Consider the following 18674-nt stretch of genomic DNA (forward strand, 5'->3'; position numbering starts at 1 on the left):
CTCCCAGCAAATGGCTGATAGAAAACCGATCGGTGCCTACGAATTTCCCAATATGCGCTGGCATGACGTCGGGGAAGCATGGGTACGACCGATTCTTTTATTTTTTTCTTGCCCGTGATGCCCCCCCCACCACGATGCATTCTATTGGTTTGCACACTTACACACACCCAGCTGTGGTTTCCTGTTTTGCTGGACTCTGGAGAGCCCCGCCTTTAACGCTCTTCTCTCACAGAGAGCAACAGAAAACTTGGAAAAACTCCAGATTGACTGAACTCAGTTCAAAGTTACCTTGACACCTTTAGATGTGAGACGTAGTGATGGTCCGCTTGAAGCTGACGCTCCGGTGCGTGTGTCAGAAAGATCAACGCGCTGCTTCAGAAGCACCGTGTCGAGGCTTGATTCGTTTGGCCAGAGTCACGTGATCAGTGACGTCTGAAGCTTCGTTTAGAACGTACCTTTTTTTAAATCGAACTTTATTGAAACACAATGAGTATACAACATACAAACAGATGAAGTTTACAAAAGAACAGAACATGAACATACAGAACCAGGAGTAAAAAAATGATGATATGAGGAGGCGAAAAAAATCAACATATAAATATTGTTCTGAGAGGCTTTTTGTTGGTTGAGTCTGAAATTGATTGTATGTACAATTCATATCCTTATAAAACGGCAGAAATATGGTGTTTTATTAATAAACTTACATTTATGGATATAAAATAGCTAAAAGTATTAACAAATATTTTATAAAAAACATTTATCATTCTTCCTGGGGAACTTAAAGAAACAGAATAAAACATTTTCCCATCGTAAAGAAAACTCCCTTAAAATATGGACAATAACAAAACTGCTAAATTCTTCCAGAATCTCTGTGTAGAGGAACCAAAAGAGATGTGCCACAGTTTCTGGATGATCCCCACAGAAAGTTCAATTAGCATTTATGTCTCTTTTAAATGTTACCATATAGTGACTGGCTGGGTCACATTTATGAAGAATTTTATATGAGATTTCCTTCACCTTGTTCACAATTAGATATTTATGGGATCATCCAGACTGTCTTCCAGGTGATATCTGGAACATGTCGGTTCCAGTAAGATATTCTATATATGGGAGAGACATGATATCTTCTTGGAATAAACTACGTATTCTCTTATTGCTGTTACCAAGTTCCTGTGAAAAGCAGATTTTTCCCACTGCTGACTCAGCTGGATCAGGGAGAGTGACTGAGGCAGATATTGAGCTGTCAGTGTTTTTATATAACATTAAAGTCCCTGAGGGTATGGCACCAAGCACCACTGAGAATTCCCCAACACTGACGGGAAAATTATATAGTGTAAGGAATTCATTGTAAGTAAGTAGTACTCCCTCGTTAAATTTTAAAACTTAGTAGCGGCCGCCATTGTTGGCAGCTGAAATTTGGCTGGGCCGCGCTATGAATTCTGGGATATGGTGGGCCACGAAGGACACACCCGACCCATCCTTCAAACTCGGGGGAATGAAGGACGCATTTGAAGGAGTCGAGGAATCGGGACAGCCTTCGTCGCCTGGCTGTGACGTCATCGGCCTTCAAATGCGGCCTCCGGAGGATGCAGCCGACGTTTTGGGACACAGCTTGTGTGTCTTTGTTGGTCATGTGACCTCCCAGGGACTACACATGGAAACGAGCAGTTTAGCTCAAATCTGGCAGGTTTCCATCGTCTGTTTTTGTCCTGATGTCCATGAACATGAACACTGTCCCTGTCAAACACGTCCAGATAATCTGATCCAGTGTTGTTCTTCTTCTGTGGTGTTTGTGATGGAGCAGCAGATCCTGATGTCCTCCACCAAGGGGGCAGCAAATTCAGCTGACTGTCATCATTTATTAAAAAGATGTAACAATGTGACATAATGCAATATAATAGTGTCAGTTACACATTGTGGGTTGCACTGTGGCCAGAATGGACATTACCTCCTGCCTAATGGAAGCTGTCAGCCATCCTGCAACCATGAATTAGATAAGCAGAAGTGAAGGGATTGTTAACAACAATTTAATAATAAAATGTAATGTGATAGTTGCACTTTATTAGCTCCCCACAATCGTATGAATAATAAGCATGAATGCACTGCATGCTCATAGCAAGTTCTTTAGGTTTAAAGTGAGATCCTGCTTTAAAGGGCGCTTCATCTGCTGGGAATGACATGTTTCTTCTAGTATGTAAGGCTCAGCCCATCTTACTGGGACTTACTTTTGTAGATCCACATGCTCTAAACCTGCTGCTCCATGATTGGTGCAGAAGCTTTAAGCTACTATTAACAAATAATGACCATGGACTTAGTTGTTACTACAATAACTTATCATTGAGCAACTTGTATATTTAATTTTACTTGTAAAACTATGCAAGTAGAATTGAATGGGGCACAGTGAGCTGAGCACAGGCCCACTCTGTGACACTCAGAGGTTTGTGGATATCATACTGAGAGTATTGGACACAGTGCAGCCAGCTTGCAGCCACTTTCCCACCACTTTAGCACAATGTTTACATGAGACTCAGCCACACTAATGTTCCTGGGCAGACATGTGGTGCAGCATGGCTGATGGCACTGTACCTGCAGCTGTCATGGACAAGAACCACTCAATACCTCACCCAAGCCAAGCCTGTGCTGATGTTGTGATCTGAGACCGAGACACTAACCCAGGATCATGATATGATGTTGTGAGAGTTTCACTAAGAATTAGCTCTGATTACAAGATTTCAATCTATCGTAACTCTAATTTGTATTTACTTCAGTTTGTTCATCTTGGAGCTGTGTGCAGCTGAGGACAGTCTTATTATTACCAGGTGAGGATATGTAACAGCCACAGTCTGTAGAGATGATGTCACCATGGAGTGGTGATGTCACCGGAGCTGCCAATATGTGCTCCAGCCAAAGCTACACCAGAGGGTTGTGCTGTGTAACAGGTTGGTGCAGGTGGTGTTATCTACATTTGAACATTAGGCAACAGTCTCATGAAGACACTTTCTATTGTTCACTAAAGACCAACAATAACAGAGACAAAGGGAGAGCAGCAGAACTAGTGCTAACAATTAGCACTGCTAGCCTGCCCACCAACACCAGCTAATGTTCTAAAAACGATGATCAATGATTTTGCTGTAACGGCTCCAGCTGTCTGTGTCAGGGACACGTTGGAGATGAAGTGAGTGATCCAGTGACAAAGGTTTGGAAACCTGCAGTCAGCTGAGACTAAAGGAGTCACCTGACCGAGAGACCAAATGTTTCACTGAGAACGTCCAGATGAACAGAATCAACCTTTGGGATAATCTGTTCCACACATCCATGTTTCACTTACTGCATTATATTTCCTCATTGCTGTGCACACAGGCCTGTGGCTTATAACCAACTCCAAGTTCAGACTCAGAGGCTGCTGAAGCTGTTTTCTGGAACAGAGACGTGTTGGATATAAAAGCAACTCTTCTTTATGTGTCAGCACTGAGGAAAGGAGCAGCTTCGTTTCTAAGTGTATGAAGGACTGTAGCAGTGTGTGTGTGAGCTTTATTTCACAGACAGAACCATGTCAAAAACACAACTTCAGGTAAAAACAATACAAAATCAAAGAGTCTGATCAGAAGGATTAAACAGAGGAGTGTGGGACTGTTTTTAACAGACAGCAGGTTAAGCCAGGCTGGAGGAGTAAACTGAGCCTCGGTGTGAGCAGCAGTGTGTTTGACAGGAAGCTGAGATAAACAGTCTGGAGCCCATTTAGTGCTTCATATGAAAGTGTGAGGATTTGAAAGCAAATCTAAAATCAAGCAGGAGTCAGTGTGAGAATGATTTGTGCTTTTCCTCAGTCAGATGCTGGGAGTTTCAGTTCATCCATGTTCAGCGTGCTGTGCTTTGTGTAACAGGAGAATATGACAGTATAAATCAAGTCTTCATGTCACTGAAAGCCTCCACAGTCTGCTATGGAGGTGCATCAGTTTGGATTTACAAGAAGAACATTTCTTAAACCTGCCACAAGATGGCGCTCCAACAGAAGGGATGTCCACAGTGTAACACAGACACACACATACTGTGTGAATGTGTGAGTGAATGGGCTTTCAACACAAGGCTTCTGCTGCTACCTTTAATGACATAATTAGCTAACAAGAACAAACTGTTAATTACCACCAAAGAACGGCTCCAGATTTTAGCTGCTGACCATTTTGTGAAACGTTGATTACATCAGCTTATTGTTGATTTTTCAACCTTAATATCAGCTGCTTTAAAGGAGCCTCGTTCTCTGGCAGTAACACTTTTCTTCACTAGATGCAGTGCAGGCACAGTCTGTGTTTCTAAACTACACACTAATGTTCATTGTTGTGCAGCTAAATCCTCCCTCTGGATGGGAAGAATCCCTGTCAGGCTTCAAACACCTGGCTTGGTGTTCTGGAGCTAATGTGTCACCTGTGAGGACTCTGAGATGAACACACAGCAGACACTTCAGTTCTCCGTCTGTGTGTCCTCAGTTTCCCAGCATGCCTTGGCTGTGGTGGTGGAGGTGAATGAGGGGGAACATGCTGCTCTGTCAGCACTCAGGTTTCATACCTGGTGATCTCAGAGGACAAAGCGGCGTTACAGCAGCGCACGTTGATGAGACCTGATGCTCTGAACAGTTCAGACTTCAGCCTCACTCTGAGAAAACAAACGACTGACTGTCAGCAGCAACTACACCTGCTCCATCAGTGACGGAGAGAAGAACTGAGACTGAGAGACATACAGCTGCAGGTCAAAGGTCAGAAACGCCCGCTCTTTGTACGGGTCAGGAGTTAGTACTGCAGAGGTCAGAGGTCAGCTTGCTGACAAACCATTTGAAACAGTTTGGAGCTAAAAGCACAACAGCAGAGGAAAGAAGAGACACTGCAGAGATGATGCAAAATATTGTGTTTTGTTCTCAGCTGTCAAAAAGTGTAACACACGTGTTCCAGCACAGCCTTTGTGTACTTTCACTTCTCCATACTGTCCATTGGAAATCCTGTTTGTTACTTTTTGATTTCAGTCCATGTGTCCAAAGCAAACTTCTGTCCCACACTTTCTCTGCTGACTCTTCACCGATGCTCAGATGATCTCAGATGATTTCACCAGAACTCATCAAAATTCGGGCTCCACAGAAACCCAGACGTCACTAAACAAGCGTAACAAGCAAAGTGAAAACTGGTCGTTCAGCTTTATTGACCAAAGATAAGCTCACATGTCACCTCATGACACAGACACTTATTTCCACAGCATGCACGAGGACTGACAATAAGTGTCTATAAAGCCACTTCTATCTGCCACACCTGTGCTTCTGTCATGGTTGCTCTCCTCTCACTCTGTCATTTATCCACAGTCTGCCTCCCTCTGCTCCGTCAGCTGACGTCCTCTCTACACCACCTGCTGTGTTTTATCCTGCAAAAACACATTTAAGAAGCGTTGCACCGAGTAACGGGAGTAACTGCTATAAAATCCATTTAAAGGAGGTGGTGCTGAGTGCTGTGACTGGGGTCCCACCACTGACATCACGGGTGGAGGACATGTTGGAAAACTGCTACAAAGTGCTGTGCAGCCAGCAGAGCTTACAGTCTGTCCTGTGTGTCATACAGGCTCTCACACTTAGTGTTTCTGTGACACATTGAAGAGAAGTTTGTGTTGTTCACAGTTGTGCTTGTACTGAGTGACAGCTGACATGACCTAACAGGAATAATGTGTCTGTGCTGAATGAGAAGTAACACACAATGAAGTCTTGATGCATCTCAATCATCCAGGAAAGTGAGTCTGTTGCTTCTGTTCATCTGGACGCAGCGTTTTGTGGGAGAAACGTGTCGTCATCATCAGGTGACGTCTTCAGTCTCAGCTGCAGGTTTCAGTCTTACAAACAGGACATTTGCATAAAGACTGAAAGCAGCTGCAGGAACGATGGGCTGGGAGCTCCGTTCCTTCATCTTAATTATGCAGATTCTCAGGACCATTGATCAACAACCACTGATCCATGTCCATGAGTCCCATTCACAGAGATGTGGGAATGGCTGCAGTCACAGCATGTAAGATGGAAATAAATGAGAAGTATTTAGCTGAAGTGGATTTGATTTATGTTACTTCTTTTTTAACTTGTAGTTCTACATTGGAAGATTATTGTGATATTGAAATATAAAAACTACATTTATATTCTATTATTTTCTCAAAATAAGCGTCACACTCGTGGAAGCCGGTGTAGCCGCCGAAACGCCTGCATTTATGGAGACTTTCAGCCCCAGGTAGGCCAGTTATGGATCTTCGGATCCACATTATGTCAGCATAAAATACATACTTAGGCAGAATTTTGCAAACATCTATTTTTCATTTTGTAGCAGCATAGAGCTTTTTTCCAATTATTTTTTAAAAGTCAGGTCAAGGCTCCAAAAGCCCAAAGGCGATATAACAGTTTGTGTTTGCTACATGGATCATTGTAGTTCAGCTTTCCTTTGTTATATTTCTTTAAGAGCTCAAAATGTGTTCATTACATAAATAAAACGTAATGTAATGTAAGCTCAATGTCCTTACAGCATAGCGTCTCTTTGATAGAGAAATGCCCAGAGTTACACCATCTATCGTTCACAAACACAGCCAGACCCCCTCCTCCCTTCTTACCACTCTCCGCTGTTCTGTCATAAGAGGCTCAGCAGCTAAAGCAGCACACCTGGGTCTCCCAGCCTATTAAAAGCAGCCCTTTGCTTCACCTGCTTCACTAAACATTATTATTTTAAGCAGAGTGGTGTGATTTATGTAGGCATTGCTGTGTGACAGGATGACTTTTCTTGCACACCCACCAAATGAGGGCGCACATGCTTCCACGCCCACTGGTGACTGCACACATCCTTTCAAGGAAGCATTTCATTCATCCCTAACAAATGGAACAAAACACTGTGCAGCGTGTTCAGGTTTGAACGTGGCCCTGGCCTCTCTCTGCATCCACCTGGCACATGCAACACACATCCACTCCCTGCTGAACTGCTTGTATTTGATGTGTTGAAGTTTTGGTAAAGTTTGAATAAATTCCACTTTATTTATAGGAACATTTCATCTGTGGACTCCTGCTTCCCCTCTCCTTGAGCCAGTTTGTGACGGGAACATGACATAAGAAAAGTAATTTATCCCTTTTTGATTCTGTGTATCTGGCGCTCATCCAGTGAGTTCACACTTGGCAGAAACAGACTGAATTTGTCTGGAGAACTTTGGCTTCAGCCAAGTTAGATAAACACACTGTGTCTCTGTCAAAACAGCAGTGTAGTTGTGGCACCCCTGTGAGGGAATGACCACATGAATATTATTTTGTGTAAAACACTCATGTAACGGGACATTTTTCATTGCTATATGTATTTATTTTCAGTTTCTTTAAGAGGATAGAAAATCCATGTAACAGGGATTCATTTTATGTTAGAAAGCAGTGAGGGCGGAACTTTGGTGCTTGCTCCGGGGTTTCGGGGAGCAGTAAGTGGAGCCCACCTTCCGCTGCTTCCTCAGACACGTTCTGGAGGAAAGCAGAGACGCATCGTGTCTTCCTTACTCTGCTCTTCACCTGCTTTTACAGGTCGGTACACGGTGCTCGCACCGAAAATGTTGTTTATTGTCACCATGGTTACCCACGTTAATGTGAATGGGAGAGTTAAGGCGGTCCGCCAAAGTTATTTATATGTAAACACGGGAGAAAACCAGAGGAGTGTCCCGCGCGACCGCACCGCGAGCCCGCTCGTTAGGTGGAGCGCTCGTGAAGCAGAGTCAGTGCGCTCCTATGCTCTGTGCAAACGTGTTGTAATGCTCCAATCAAATCAGTTCTGTGAGATGTGAATGTTAATAGTTCTGTTAAAGTGACTGAGTAGATTAGCTAGTGTAACACAAGCACTCTGAGCAACTCTGTGTAGCTAACAGAGGCATTCATGGGTTGATTCAACAAGCTGTGTTTCATGATGCACTAAATAGTGATTTTGCCAGTAAATTACTGGAGGGAACAAATGTAATGTATTTACCAATGCTGTTATTGAATAGAACTGTTTAGCCAGTAAGACACTGCAGAAGACAATGTGATGTGTTTATTGATATGATAAAAGGATGTAGCTGTTATGGAAAGAAGTGTGAACTTGAGAAACTGAACCAGTTAAAAAGAGTATATTTCACTGATGTTGTGAAATAAGTAAATGTAATTGATGTGAATGAGGAACCAGCTGAACAGTATATTGAAAGCTCATGTTTAGTGTTTTATAGCATTTATTTGTGTGAAATAAATCAGACTCAGACACGTTCTGGAGGAAAGCAGAGACGCATCGTGTCTTCCTTACTCTGCTCTTCACCTGCTTTTACAGGTAACATGTTTGTCATCGAGGTCTTCATCCTTGGGACCCGTAACATAGTAACTTCTTCATTGTTATACTTCTATAGTTTTCCCATTTTGTGAGCTGTGGATGTGGAAAGTGTCTCAGTGACACATCCACATGAAAACGGCGTTACCTTCGTTCATTTGCACGTCAAATGAACGAGCTGTTTGGACTTTAACGTCACAGCTGATGCTTCGATACTCGAACTCAAGAGTTCAGCTTCCACTCAGAGGTACAAGTACACACAGCAAAGATAAACGTGTACACAAGGTGGAACCCACAAGTGCACAGCTCCAACCAGAGATGGGCAGTAATCCAATTACTTTTTTCAAGAAATGAGTAAAGTGAGGGATTACTATTGCAAAAAAGGTAATTAGATTACTGTTACTTTCCCGTAAGCACGCTGCGTTACTGCGTTACTAAAACCGCAGCTGTGTGCAGATGAACAATGGATAATCTATCGAGTGTGGAGAGAGTGTGAGCGTGCAGCGTTTAAAGCGTGGAAGCACTGACCTTACTTTGAGTTTGACTCTGTAAAAAGTGACAAAAACATTAGCATCCGCTGTTCACTGCGTGGGAAGACAACATGCTCACTCACTATGTGTTAATGGGCATGCTTATTTATAACTTTGATAAAATGTCATAAAAATAATTCCATGCCAGCTCACCATTGGTGATCAGGTAGTTTCTGTTCCAGTTCCAGTCCCATAAATCATGAAGCTTGCTGCCAGAAAAGCTTCAAATCTCCTTTGAAAGCTGTTTGTGGTCTTGATTGTGGGAGCTTCAGTTGTCTGACTCCAGCTGCCACACAGTGCTCACTGATATCATTTGCAAAAACCCCAGTGTGACAATATTTATCAGTGAAGCAGAAATCAGGAAGTGACGACTTTTCTTTGAACATTTGCTGAGGCTAAGCTGTGCTTTCTACCACAGTTGGGAATTTCCTGGTTTACAACAAATTATTGTGTCAACACCGCATAAGATTTCAAACTACAGGAAAATCACTGGAGTTATAAGAGGCAGACAACGACACACACACCACATGCATGCTGTTGCTATTTATTGTGGATTAACCTGTCAAGGGCAAGAACAAAATAATTCTGCCTCAAATACAGGAAATCATAGCTTTCCTGTATTTCCTCCATTGTTGGCATGCTGGTTAGTGCTGTTGCTCCACAGTAAGAAGGTCCTGGGCTAAATTATCCATGAATGTAAACGGCTGTGTGTTTCTATCTGATAGACTGGTGAGCTGTCCAGGGTGTACCCTGCCTGGTAACCTATCACTTCAGGGTTATTTCCCAGCCCTGCTGCAACCAGGATAGAGATAGGAGGATGGTAGTTGTTGTAGACCCATTCAATTTCAATTGAAGGATTAAAATGTTCCAGGAGCTCAACTTACTCCATCTGAACATGTTTCAATCGTGTTTTATGAACACAACATGCAGGTTTACTGAATATGAAAAGGTTGTGTTGATTTAACTCAGTTGTTTAAGTCAAAGGAGCTTGCAAAGAAGTTTCTGCCAAAGCAAAACCTTTGTGTGCAACCAGTGTCCACTATTGAATCAAGTAAATCCAACATGTTTTTGTCAGTGCAAAAGGAGTTACGGTACCTGTATTCCTGCACAATATTGTCCCGGGAGGGAGGAAAACTTTCTGGTGAAGTTTTGGTTGATTTTTGGGTTTTGCTTGACACTAGGTTGATTTTATCAGTGAGGTTTGGATTGTTTTCTTTCTCTAAGAGAGAGAAAGATGGTTTTATGCTTGGACATGTTTGCAATGGGCCCCAGTATTTGTTACTTTATTAGTGTTTTATTGGTTGCGTTTGTTTGTGCTTTTGTTACAATGCACTGAGATAAGAACATCTGAGAGGTGTGATCCACCGGTGGTGATATTTTGGTATTTTGTGAGTTCCCGATTTAACAAATCAGCTCTTTAATCCAGACCTGAGAGGTTGAACTTTAAAGCGCTATAAAATATTCTTACTGGAAACAGTGGCAAAGTGTTTTTCTCCATGATTATAATGGGCTTGGGAGAAATTCACTTGTATGTCACATTGATCACATGAGAAGTCCTGAGCCTAAAAGGATTGCAGCGAGTCAATCCAGTCCAAAAACAAGGAGCTGTTTTCCTTTAAAATGATGACGTCATCCTGCTGGTGATGGAGGCTCGAATAGGCTGCGCGTGAGACTCCATTATCAGCAATATCTGGTATGAATGTGTGTGGATGTATGCATGTGACTGGACTGTGACGGACTGACGACTAAAAGTTTAACTGACTTGATACTGAGACAAAAACGGTGCCGACTTTAGGATTAGTGAATGTCCACAACAATTCACCCAGCCTGTAGAAGAAGGGTGGAGGTTTTGTCTTGCTTTGTTTGTGCAGGAGCAGAAGGATGACAGAGACTAAAGGGGGAGGCTGTAGCTTCACGAGTGTGAGCTGCAGACTGAACCCTTTGGTTGCTAATGTTGAGTCACTGATGTTTGCATTAAGAAAATTGTGTTTTATTAGCTGTGTTTTAATTAAGGTATCACATTATATTGTTGGGAATGTTAAATGCTAAAGTGAAGAAAAGCTTTGATTTCACTCATGACTGAACATGTTATTATTAACCATAGCAGGCCACTGTAAAGAGTCAATTAACTTTTATAGAGGAAAAAAAAGGCCAAAAACTCTGTTAATACCTATGAATAACAGGCAACGATAGACTTGTCACATTCAAAATAGAGATATGTAATAACAAACACGGGTCCGTGTCATTTAGGTTCTCCATTGAAATAGTCAATCATTTAGAAAAGTAGAATATATATATATATATGTCTCAACGCTGTTTCTCAATAATATTAAAAACCTAAAAACTATTGTTGTGGAAGATAGAAGTCACTGTGACAGCCCTCTGACTGTGGAGGACGTTTGTAATCCTATTTCTGCACTTAAGGCCAACAAATCTCCCGGCACAGATGGTTTAACTGCAGAGTTTTATGAATCATTTTCTAATCTCCTGGCTCCGTTCTTACTGCAGCTTTTCGTAGGAAGTGTAGAGTAGGGCTGCTCGATTATGGCAAAAATGATAATCACGATTATTTTCACTGAAATTGAGATCTCGATTATTTGACGATATTTATTTAACCCTTTAAGACCTACCATAGAACCAAGTCTGCCAGAGCTTATATTATTTTTTTACATGTTGTAGTGCCATTTTTGGGAGCATTTCAAGTTGCTATACATCAATACAACTGTTATAGCCCATATTTTAATAATATGTATGCATTAAGTCCATAGTAATTACATTAATTACAAAAAAGTGCAATAAACTACAAAAAAAATTGAAAATCGTTTTTTTTTTACATACCGTATTTTCACGACCATAAGGCGCACTGTGCTAAAAGGCGCAGTCTCAGTTATGTGTGCCCTTACTGTATTTAACACACACATAAGGCGCACTGGACCATAGGGCACATACAAGTACCGTATGCGTATTTAAAAATAAAGCGGGAGCAAACCTGAGTTCGGTACCTTACTCACATTTTTATTACCAGTAATTGTCATCATCAACAACACACAAGCATACAAGTGTGTGTATTTAAAAATAAAGCAGGAGCAAAACAAAGTTTGGTACTCACATTTTTATCATCAATCAAACCCATCGAAGTCCTCATCCTCTGTGTCTGAATTGAACAGCTGCGCTAAATCTCCATCAAACATGCCAGGTTCACTTTCTTCACTGTCAGAGTCACTTTCCGTGCCGTGCGGCTCCTCGGAAATGATGCCGGCTTTTGCGAAAGCTCGAACAACAGTGCCAGCAGACATGTTAGCCCAAGCATCTACAATCCATTGGCAAATTGTGGCGTAACTCGCCCGGCGCTGCCTTCCACTCTTGGTGAAACTGTGGTCTCCATCGGTCATCCATCGCTGGATGTGTTTGTCGCCGATGTGTTTGCTGCAGTAGGTGCGGAAGATGGCCAGCTTTTCCTTATAATCCGCTGGAAGTTGCTGCGCTACTGTAGTCCTGGTCCGGATGGAAAAATGGCACCGTTTCATAAAAAGTGAAAGTGAAACTGCTTTTAGCCGAATGGTGACCGTCGAAACGCTTCTCCCGCTCGTTCTTTGCTCGATGATCGCCTTATGTCCGCGGAAACTCAGCTGCGTATTCTTGACCTGTCGGAGCTTGTTTTCCAGCTTCCTCCACTTGCAAACCATCGATTCATTAACCTTAAATTCTCTCGCCGCTGCTCGATTTCCATGTTCCTCCGCGTAGCTGATGGCCTTCAGTTTAAACTGTGCTTCGTAAGCGTGTCTCTTTGCCATTTTCAGGGTTGTTAAAACAACGATGTCCTGCATAACGCACATACCTGTCCTTTTATACAGGTATGTGCGATTGTCCCGGTATATACGATCAACGCCCACACTTCACCCTTTAACGTTCTCATGGTGTTCTCTACTACGTCCTCCTTACGGTGTGTTCACACCGAACGCGATGGACGCGAATAAAACGCCCCAAACGCCCCTAATTTGACGCGTGTACATTCGCGTCTCAACGCGTGTCCAAGAAAAATCCATCGCGCGTGAACCGGAAATGTGGGAGGAATGTGGGAGGGAGTTGTGCCAGACCGGTATCTTTGCAAGATGGCAGCTATCGAGCTAGCGCTTGAAGAGAGAGTCTCCCTTCTCTATGTACTGTGGAGAGCAGAGCAGCAGCGTAAAAGACGTCCTCGCTGTACCTGGGTCCATCAGGTCCTCCAGAGGCATGAGCAGTTTGGTGAGTTTCACCACTTGCTCCAGGAGCTGCGCCTGGATGACGGCCGATTCCAGCGCTATCACCGTCATTCACTCGGCCAGTTTGAGGACCTGCTTTCCCTCGTCGGTCCCAGCATTGCCCGCCTAGACACCAACTACAGACGCTCAATCCCACCTGCAGAGCGCCTGTCCGTCTGCCTGAGGTTAGTAAAACTATTTAATACGGTAGTCCTTTATTGATATCTGTGCTAATATGCTAATCCATCCAGTTATACACTGCTAACATGGATGTGCTATGCTAACAGTGAATGCTGTCGGTGTTTACTGAAAGCAAACTGTGGTACAGAGACGACTCTTTATAATATTTCTAGTGATACTCAGAAGCTCTCATCAAGTCCCGATTTAATTCGATTTATGCTGTTATCAGTGTTTGCATGATAGCATGGCTGTGGTGTCACATCAATGTATGCGCTCGGTGTTTGCTGATATCAAACTGTAGCATTAGGACCACTGAGTTAACCTTGTAGTGATACTCACTCCTTTTTATTTAGACCTGGGCCCTGTTTCAGGAAGCCGGTTTAGAAAACTCAGAGTGAAAAACGATACGCAGGGTTGAGTAACCCCGAACTGTCCAACTCGGAATATTCGGTTTCAGAAAGGCTGATAACAAGTAGTTCAGTCAACGCGGAGTTGCTTTAACCCCAAGTGAAGCGCGCGGACGAGGATACATAAAGCCCTGATCAGTGGAGCACAGATTAAGCGAGTCACCATGGAGACGGAGGGAAAGAAGGCGCGGTCAATGTATTTTACAGCGCTTGAGGCCGAAATTCTGATGGCAGCATATGCCGATAACATGCAAATTCCGCGGAAAAAAGTAACACAGCGACAGCTGCAAAAGAAAGTGAGCATGCATGGCAAAACATAGCCGACAGAGTCAATGCGTGAGTGTTAATTTAAACATTGATCGAGGGATTTCCACCCATTTAACACGTTATTTTATCATATGTTATTTTATTTGTTATTTTATACATTTTATTTTGTGACGTGATGTGAGCGCAGGTGCAACCCAACAGGCCCCAAACGTTCCTGGCAGCAAGTAAAAATGAAATATAAAAATATAGTCCAAACAGGTAAGGTGTAATTGTATTATGAGCCATAGTGCTTGGTCTGTTTGTCCGATGTAAATCAATTGCAGTTAGAGGCTACATTAATTTTCTGTCTGTAAGCACTTATTGAAATTATCTGAGCACATTACAAGTACATATTTGCTTACTCTGTATGCTCAAATGTGACCCGTTATAGCCAACAGAAAAAAAGCGGAGGCCCGAAAAACAGGTGGGGGTCCTCCACCACCACCACTCACAGAGGCTGAGCAGTTGGCCCTCAGCCAAAACAGTGGGCGCCCTGTGGCCGAAGGCATCTCTGCGGGGACATCCTCTGAGTCAATAACCCCGCAAGACACAAGTGCCTACATAGGGGGTAAATTCAAAATAATACATGATGTGCATACATCCTTTCTTCACAGTCACCTTTGCAGTGCTACTCATTCATTTGATAAACTCTTTACCATAATGGATTATTTTGTAGTGAAGTTATTTTCCTACTGATTTTGCCTTCCCTCAGTCTTGGTTGTCTTTGAGAGCATAATGACAATGAAGTGTAAGGTGATTGGTATGTTTGTTAATTGCCATTTGGTCCCTTGTAAGTTATAAGTGACCTGTATAAACCTCATATTCTATCAGTTGATGGTGATGGTGTACTGCATCTGGTGCAGCCTCCTGTTGAGCCAGACCAACATGCAGTTGTGAGTAATACTCCACAGATTATATGAGTTTACAGTAGAACAGCAATGTTGTTTATTTCTTTACTACAGGAAAATAATGAAGAAACATTGACAGCTGTTACAGAGGAGGAAGCAACAGAGACACTTTATGAGGTTTACATCTTTTAATACTTTGTGTACAGGAAACACAGGTGACCAATAAAGCCAGTTGAACAAAAAATCTGTTTATTCTTCTTTCAACATGTTGAGGTGATGGGTCAAAAGAAATGATTGTGACATATGGTGTCTCTGACTGCACTTCCATCTTGTATGTCCGTGGGAGGGTCAGGATGTTCATGGTTTGGATCACTGCTGTTTGGTTCAGAAGGACAGTGTTCTCCTCTAATTGTGGCAATGTTGTGAAGAATCACACATGCCACAATAATGTCACATGCCCTTTCTGGGGTGACCCTGAGTCTTTGCAGGCACTGGAACCGGGCCTTAAGCATTCCGATAGTCATTTCAACTCTGGCTCTTGTCCTGCAATTAGCCAGATTATATCGCTGCTGTGGGCCCGGTTCAGGGTCAGAGTAAGGGGTAAGCAAATAGGGTAAACATGGATACCCCCTATCACCAAGCAAGTAGCCAGTGAACTCTCCTAAGACAGAAGGATACACTTCAGTTCAAATGTCCCTGAAGCAATTGGTCTTTATATATTTTAAAGTATTTTCAACTCACCATGTCCAAATTTTGTGCTCAGTGTACATTCACGGAATATTTGTGAGTCATGGACAGAGCCTGGCCACTTGGCTTCCACATTTGTGATAATGTTGGCAGCATCACATATGATCTTCACAGTGCAGAGAACACAAATTAGCATCCATTACTATGATGAAATAATTTGTTAGTTTGAAATGCTACAGGGAACTATGTACCTGTACATTAATGCTGTGGAAAGACTTCCTGTTCACATAGTCTCCTTCATTTACTGAAGGAGCAATGATTGGAATGTGAGTGCCATCTATACAGCCAATCACGCCTGGGAACCCTGAAAATAAATGTAAAATTTAAGTAGTAGTTCAAGTATCACCACATCATAAATTAAGTTTTGGTCATCCTGATACCTGCAATTTTGTGGCATCCCTCTTTGATGAATCTTGTGGGTCTATGACCGGGGAACACCACAAACGTGTACAGGAGACGTTTCAGTGCAACTGTAACATTCCTGACTGCCCGACAGACGGTAGCCTTGGAAACGTGCTCAGCGTCACCAATATTATACAGAAAGCTCCCGTTTGCAAAAAAACGAAGTGCAATACAAATAATATGTACAGAACTGAGAGCATGTCCGCGATGTGTCACATGCGTAATATATGGCCTGAGGATGTTATCCAAATAAATTATAGATTGTGCTGAGAAACGGTAACGTTCGCACAGACAATCATCAGGAAATGATAAAATGTCCGAACGCGCTCTAATCACTCTCTCCCGGCGGAGAGCTCTGCGGAGAATTTAGGCTTCACGATCTACTGGCTCTTCAAGGAAGGGACACGCCATGTCTGACACTTCCTACTGTCAGGTTTCCGACAAAGGGGCGGAGACAGTCAGGGTTAGTTGTAGTAAACCTGCTAGGGGGCAGGTTAGCTTCACGGCGTGTGTCGTCATAGTGACTCACTCAGGCTTCAGCTGAACTCGCTTTGTGAAACCGAAAACCCAGAGTTGTCGTTAACTCAGGGTATACTTACTCAGTTTTTCCACTAAACCGGCTTCCTGAAACAGGGCCCTGGTTTAATTCTGGGATAGTTGAATATTTGTATATAATCCCTGCAGCTGTCAGACTCTATAGCAGGGGTCACAGCCTTTATTAAAACAGAGTTAGATAAAACTGAACAGTTTGGTTCATCTCTAGTTACATGGTTCTATCTTGATAAGCTGTCTTATCACAGATTAATTTTTCAAAAATATTAATGATTTAAGCAAGGAAAGGGCTACATGTCAACATACAACTCTTTATTTCTATTAATGTCTCACTTCATTCCTACCTGATTGACATGTTTAGGGATTATGAGTGATTGGCTCACTGTAGTTGTGAAAGTTGCTACCAATCAAATTATGATATGTTAAAGTTAAAACAAAACACAACTGTTTTAGATATGATCTAATATACATTTTGTTATTATCCTTATAATTACAAAAGGTTTTATGTAAGATTTAAGTTTTGTGATTTATATCTGACATCACAAAAGTATTTTGGAATTTGAATAATGTATTTTGTAACTGCAGTACACATAATACTGATTTTGAACAATTTTGTCCAGGTTCCTTGTCACCGGGGACTCCTTCAGGACCATCGCGTTCAGTTTCAGAGTCGGTGTGTCCACGGTGAGCCAGATCACCCCCCAGGCAGCGACGTCCATCTGGGACTGTCTAGTGGACGACTTCATGGCTGTGCCTTCACCTGGAGACTGGCGGTCCATCACAGAGGGATTCCAGGAGCGCTGGAACTTTCCTCTGTGCTGTGCAGCTCTGGATGGGAAGCACATCCAGACAAAGGCACCCCATATATCATATAGGAGACACACACATTGATATGCACTAAATATTTATTTCATTTCTTTTTTGTGGTGCCCAAATTGATGCACCTGCTTGATTTTGTTTAAACAATTATTGCACACTTTCTGTAACTCCAGTAAACTTCTTTTCACTTCTCAAATATCACTGTGTGTGTCTCCTGTATGATATTTAACTGACATTTTTTATTGTAACAACCAACGATTTATACAGGAAAATAATGTCTATTAACAAGGTTGCCCAAACTTCTGCATCCCACTGTATCAGTATATTTTGTCATTAGTATAATATGAAATAAATTCTACATGTGTCAAGTTGTGTGCCAACATTTGCTGTGTAGTAGAACTGAGACATTAGTCATTATAAACATTTATTTGAAATAATATTAAAAGTCTCAAACAGAAAAACATTAAACATAAATATATAAAATATAAGAATTTACAGAGAGACAGGAATAAAAAGGACCAGCTGCTCTCCAGAGCAGGAACAAGGCTGAGGAGGAAATGCTCCATTGGAGACTGGTGTGGCCTCTTCAGGGACTCCAGGATGGCCAGCTCCACCGCCGATGGACCGTCCTGGGACCCGTCCCTCATCTGCCTCGGAGCCGTCCTCCTCTGTGGGCCTGTAAAACAGCACAAAACACAAAGAAATGAGAAGGCTGCTACTAGATTTTAATTTCAACATTGAAAAAAAAAAAAAAAAACAATAACAGGATATAATCAGATTGGTTTTAGATATTTAGTAAAGGTGATCACAAGGGAATCCCACCGACTAAAAAGGTATCAGTGCTTGCTGTACATATCTGTGGGTGCAGCAGCAGGAGCTCAGGGACTGGGGATGCTCTGCTGCAGAATCAGTTGGTTCTATCAATACAGTATTAAATGTTAACAGGTTGGATATAATAATCGTAGAGTAGACAGTGGTCCCTCATTTATCGCAGGGGTTCTCAGAATAACTAGCCCCTGGCCACGCACTTTATACACTTTTTTTCCACACACACACATGAACATTGATCACAGTTCTCACAATTGATTCTCAAAGTGCAAACCTTTGTAGATTGCAAAACGTAAAAGTATTAATATGCCGCGGTTTGTCTTCATCTGCCTGCCACTTTCGTGCGCCTTTTTCCCTCGCGGTGCAGGTGTCTATTTCCGAATGAGGCTCATAGTTATGGGTGTTTTTGTGCTGTTTTTTCTATTGGACGCGATGGTTATCAAAACCAAACGTGATAAATTTGCCAAGCCCAGGAGATTTGTCAATC

At 42.4% G+C, this 18674-nt stretch overlaps 1 protein-coding gene across 1 annotated transcript in view; it reads right to left on the reverse strand.

Annotated features, from left to right (window-relative positions):
• The window catches only part of LOC146672593 (uncharacterized), a 348538-nt gene extending 348052 nt beyond the window's left edge, over window positions 1-486 (reverse strand). Inside the window, exon 1 of the mRNA XM_085401282.1 lies at window positions 289-486. The gene's annotated coding sequence lies outside the window, so the exon portion shown is untranslated. The remainder of the gene's footprint in view (window positions 1-288) is intronic.
• Between the last annotated feature and the right edge of the window lie 18188 nt (window positions 487-18674).

Source organism: Rhamphochromis longiceps, linkage group LG3, assembly GCF_057381845.1.
Source record: "Rhamphochromis longiceps isolate RC_006_pf linkage group LG3, R_longiceps_female_GT1.1, whole genome shotgun sequence".
Classification (NCBI taxonomy): domain Eukaryota; kingdom Metazoa; phylum Chordata; class Actinopteri; order Cichliformes; family Cichlidae; genus Rhamphochromis; species Rhamphochromis longiceps.